The sequence below is a fragment of the Pinus tabuliformis genome, chromosome 9 (assembly GCF_031772625.1).
Source record: "Pinus tabuliformis cultivar Carrire ecotype Pingquan chromosome 9, CPIR1, whole genome shotgun sequence".
Classification (NCBI taxonomy): Eukaryota; Viridiplantae; Streptophyta; class Pinopsida; order Pinales; family Pinaceae; genus Pinus; species Pinus tabuliformis.
In genome coordinates this window covers 1,554,717,333-1,554,723,332 of record NC_142307.1, presented here as the reverse complement: position 1 = coordinate 1,554,723,332, position 6,000 = coordinate 1,554,717,333, and the positions used below count along the sequence as shown (strand labels likewise).

Genomic DNA, 6,000 nt, shown 5'->3' with positions numbered 1-6,000 from the left:
AATCCCGTATTTCAACGTGATGTTGCGTCAATATCTCTCTCATGATGAGTTTGAACAATTCTTAAATGATTGCCACATTAGAGCATGTGATAATCATATATTTCGGTATACCACTGCTCAAATTTTTTTTCGCACCAAGTAATTTTGGTCTTCAATATTTAAATATTGTATCAAAATGGTCCAAAAGTGTCATCCTTGTCAAATATTTACTCAAAAGATGTACACTCACCTTGCTCCACTTCACCCTTTGGTTGTTGTCGGACCCTTTTCTAAATGGGGCATTGATTTTATGGACACCACTACATCATGGTACTAGTGTACTACTTCACTAAGTGGGTTGATGCCATGCCTACCTTCTCTATGATGTAACCACCATTAAATTATTTTTGTTCAACCACATCATTACTAAGTTTGGGGTACCTAATACGATCGTGATGGATCACGTTCACATTTTTGTAATCATATGATGGAAGAATTAACATCCAAGTTGGGTTTTCCCAAGAACATTGAACCTCAATCATCCCTAAGATAATAGACAAGTATACATTGTAAACCATGTCTTGAAAACCATGATCTAAAGGATGATAGGGAACCATAAGTCGAATTGGCATCTTATGCTTATTTATGCATTTTGGGCCTATTGAACCTTAGTCAAACTATCACAAGCTTCATTCCTTTCCTACAAGATGGAGGTTATACTTCCGATTGGGTGTGAAATTCCATCTTTCAAACTAGTTGTTGAACTATTACCCAACACTTCCATCGAGGAAGAAAATCTCTTACATTTGGGATTAATAGTGTCGCTATGCTACTATAGCCAATGAGACTCATAGGAAACATATTAAAGTCTAATATGATAAATTCATTTGACCTTGTGTTTTCAAAAAAGGGGATCTGATTCGGGTCTATGATCAAGATCATGACAAGTTAGGTGTAGGTAAGTTGGAGCCCCTTTGTCATGTGACTAAGGCCTTCTAGTCGCTCCCACAACAAGGCATGCCAACGACTATGGAATTTTTCAGACAGTTCTGTGCTAGCGACTCCAGATTCTGAGCCACTTTTTCAGGGCTAGGTCTCAGGCCATTGCCCAGAACTTCATGAAACTTTCAAAAATGATAAATAACAATGGAATAAGGCTACTAATATAATCACTGGTACAAGTACTTGACCTTACCCCTACTAGCAATGATAGGCATTTTTTCAAACATGTCACAAATATGTAATCTACAGGCCATAACAACATATTTGAGCATAGGGGTCTCATACTTATTTGAGATTCGTAAAGAAGCACTGCCCCCTTATCACAATAGCAACATCATCATCTATTATGTCATATATTCATTGTAAATTAATTTTCTAATCAAAACATGGTGAGAGCCATACATCAATTTTGTCATAAAACATACTCATAACAAGCATCTAACCAACAAAATTAACAAGGATACAACAACCATAAAAATCACATGTGAACCAATACATTTGCATATGAAATACCAAGGAGAAAGAGCTATTATTAATGCATTCATAAGTCAACCAAGTCTGGGACATCCATGAACCACCCGACCATAGATTGGGTTGAACAAAATCTTTCTTTCAGCTAATCGCCATTGTGCCATATTCTAAGCATGAATGTGAGATTCACAACAAAACCAATCCAAGTTTCCTCAGGATTTACCGAAATCCCCACCAGATCACTAGGCCCTAAACAAGCATGGATGCCTCTAGATCTCTCCACATACACTGTGAGGAATTTTCCTATCTCCTAGATTCTAGGTTTTACCGTATATCCTGTCATTCACTAGTCGAGGACTCCTAGGCCTAATCGAGACTCCACCCTCTAGGATTTACCGTATATCTTGCCATTCATAGGTCGAGGATTCCTCAGCCTGATCAAGGGCACACATCTCTAGGATTTATCGTATATCCCGCCATTCACCGATCAAGGATTCCTAGGCCCAACAAGGTACACAAAATATGGATTTACCGCAATCCCACCTTCTCTAGTTCAAGGATTCCTAGGCCTTGTGTTCTTCTTCAGAGACCACCTCACTCAATTTCAAAACCATCTGACAATCTAGCTTAACCAAATAAAAGAGAACCCATCATGCCATGGCTATCCGAAAATGGCAAGGCAAGGCTGAAAATCACTGTCACACCTGGCAGAACCCATGCCAACAACAACAAGAGAACCAAATACACATGTGCATGTACCATGCATGTCAAATCTAGCAAGGAAAACACACATGCAAATCGATACGTACAAGTAATCTTGTTGTAGTCATTTGATAATGCTCTTCATTACTTGATCTTTGCTTCCCTTTGCCTTCTTTTTTCTTCCTTTGCTTTCATTGATCCAATGCTAGAGTGCTCCAAGAATTCTCTAAGTGTCCAAGGGTGTGAGAGAGAGAGAATAGAAAGAGAGAGCTCCAAAGCTGAACTGACAAAAAGGTACCAACTGATCCTCATAAGCCTTTTTATTAATGATGCCTCTATTTTCTTCAATTTTCCATTGTTTTCCTTCATTTTCCTCCTCACATGAAACTTGTGAACTTTCACCTTCCTTTTCTCCTACTTTCCATTATTTTCATAAATAAAATGCCAATTAATGCCTCATTCCTTTCCAAAGCCTTTGCCATTGCCTTTGCCAATTTCCTTAGCCATAATAAACCAAATGAACGCCCACACTAGGATGATTTTCCCAACATTTAGCTTGGAATATGTGTCTCATGACCTTGGTTATTATTTTTCCTTTATTAACTTTATTACATGGATTTTTGACTAGGCTTATTACAAGTCCCACCATGACATTATCTTGGCATTAGGAGGGGTGTTTTGTCATAGTTGGAAGTAAGATTCAAGATAGTCAAAAAATATATCACAATCACCATTGGTACCCTTAGATACCAAATGTATAGCTAGAAACACAAAATACAAAGCTCCAACATGCTCGGTTTGGCTTGCAAACAAATAATGTATCAAGAAGTATGATGCCATAAGGATGCCAAATGATGCTAGCGAGCTTAAGGAGAATGATTCAAATGAATGTGAAATGCTAGTAACTTTTGAGCCTGACATCCCACAAGCACCGTGCACCTCCTACGCAGAATTTATATTGTTTCCTTTGACATAGTAAACATCTAAGTCAAAACCTAGAAGACAAACTCTGACCATCACCAAGAAAACCAATTTGTAGTAATGGGAACCAACTAAATGTTGAAACTTTGTCATAGCAGTATCTGGGGGACACATAGGATTGTTGCATATTGATCTGAAGGATATCTCTCGAATTATCCCATTGCACTCATCAAGAACATGCCATTTCTCTAACTCAATGTGTGTATCCTTATGCTCAACACAATATTGATGGGTAAATTTAAAATCATCATTCAAGAACTTGTTGAAAAACTACTTTGCTATACAAGGGAAAACCTCCTTGGTGATTATAGGAACCAAAAAATCCTCCTTAATGAAAGATTGGAATGTTTGATCAATGTCTCAGAGTGTAGTGTCATATTGGGTGGATTCCATCAACTCACTAGCTTTATAAAAGCCTTAATTGAGTTGTTATGTGCATGTAAAGCATACTTTTTAACTGCCCTCTGGAGAGTTTTATGTACATAATTTTGATTCTAAAAAGATTCAATCTTATATTTAGCGCTTCCACATGTACTTGGTAATAGAAGTACTCCTTGGGCCCCATCACCAACCTGGAGAATTATAGTGATTAAAGGGTTAATGAATTCATGTTGAATTTTATTAATCTCTTTAATATCTCCAAATGGGAAAATCACCACCATTTGCTTTGAAAAAACATTTGAGTGAAAGAAAATGTGCCATGCTAAGACATATGTTCACCCATTATATAACACTGATCTTTCTAATACATATGAGTAGTTGTGTTCAACCACCTCATTTGCTGGTACATCAAAAATTGTTTACAAAGGCCCAAGTTTTTGGTGGACTACCATGCGCTCTTGTTTATCTTCAAACAACCTTCATTGTGCCACAACTCCTACAAACCCATTGAGAATTCCTAAAAATTGATAGGAAACTTCTTTGCACTTTTATGCATGAAAACATTAGGCCAATGAACTATCTAGTGAGTGCCAAATAGCCTCACTTTGACCTTCATCATCCATTATGAGTGTCACTGAGATGAAAATTTTACTTTTATAGATGATATCCCAACCATAGATTGTTACATTAATCTTCACAAGAAGCTCTTCAACATAAAAATCAAATTCTTCTCCCTATATTGGATTCCTTAAACCAAGAACTGTGGAACTAAAACGTTTCTGTGAGTCACAAGTGATGACAACATCAAGATCCAATGTGCCATTTATGTTTGCACCAATTAGGTTTTTTGCTTCCAACAATTCTAGCATAAATGAGCTATGCCATTCCACTTTGGTTGAAACCATCTCATCGCTGCAATGGAGCAAATTGATGTCGGGTGAGAAGGATGAATTTTAGGTAAAGGAGAAAGTCTCATCGGGATGTCTAAAGAAACTTTATTAAATATATTGAATAGAAATATGTTTTCCGTCTCTACCAGATCAATGCAATGATTAAAGATAGTCATCTGATAGAACACATGAAAATTTAGTAAACTGGATATATGTTGGTTTCTTTCTCTGAAGTAGCGTACATATGCAGGTTTCTTTATGAATAGTAGCGTACATATTTCAGAATATAAAATTTGAAAGTTAGAGTTTAAAACACTGATTCACCACCCCCCCTCTCAGTAGTTTTCCCAACACTTGGAATCAGAGTAGGTCCCTCAGAAGAAGCTTGATCACTTAAAGGGAGATCCATCAAGATGAGTAGTCAAGAAGGAGAATTTTCTATTAAGCCACCTTTGTTTAATGGAACTAACTTTGTATTTTGGAAAGTCAGCAGTCGCTTGGATCCGATGTATGGGCAATGGTTGAAGGTGGATATCAATACCCATCCTCCATTCCCACAGATGATGCAGGGAAGAAACATTATGAGACCAATGCAAAGGCAGTCAATGCTCTCTTAGGAAGCTTGGCTGAATCAAAATTTGTGAAGGTCATGCAAGTGACAAGATTATCCAAAGCTATGAAGGTGACACTAAGGTAAAAAGCGCTAAACTTCAAACATTTAGAATTCAATATGAGACTCTTAGAATGCATGATGATGAAAGTATTGCAAGCTTTTTCCTTAGAGTAGATGAGATCATTAACTCAATGAAAAATCTTGGTGATGAAATAAAGGATTCTACTGTTTTTGAGAAAATTCTAAGATCTCTAACCTCAAAATTTGATTCCAAAGTCTCTGCCATTGAAGAAATGCAGGATTTGAAGAATCTCACTATTGAACAGCTCCATGGGATTTTAACAACTTATGAAATGAGAAAAGGAGGTCCATCAAATATCAGAGAAGAAACATTCAAGGCTACATATAAAGGGAAGGAAAAGGGAGAGCTTAAGGAAACATGTTGCATTTCAAATGAAGAAGTGAAATTTTTGAAGAAACTTTAGGTATGAACTGACAGGTTTAGAGGTAAGCTTCCTTTTAAATGTTTTTCCTATGGAAGAGTAGGTCACTATGCTGCTAAATGTCCTTATAAAGAAAATCATGAGAAAGGGAAGAATGTTCCAAAAGGGAATGTTAAAAGAAGTTTTGATAGCAAGAAAAGCTTTTATACTCATGAAGATAATGAATATTCTTCCAATAATGAGGATGTTGAATCTGATCAAGATTATCAGTTGCTTATGGAATTTGAAGAAAAATGTGTGGATGAATCTGATGATGTTTTTATGGATGCTCTAGAAGAAAAGGAAAATTGTATATATAAGGAAAATACTCTTGTTGAAGAAATAACTCAACGAAAAATATGTTTAGAAGAAGCTAAATCAGCTGAAGAAGGTTTGAAGAAACAAGTTCTATAAAAGGAAAGGCACTGTAAAAATTTAGAACTTGAAATAGTGGGTCTAAGAAAGGAACTTGAGAAAACAAAGGCTCTAAATTTTAGAT

General features: G+C 36.5%; 1 pseudogene; it reads right to left on the bottom strand.

Moving 5' to 3' along the window:
- Positions 1-3,096: 3,096 nt before the first annotated feature.
- LOC149154546 (BAG-associated GRAM protein 1 pseudogene) lies at positions 3,097-4,421 on the bottom strand (annotated as a pseudogene).
- Between the last annotated feature and the right edge of the window lie 1,579 nt (positions 4,422-6,000).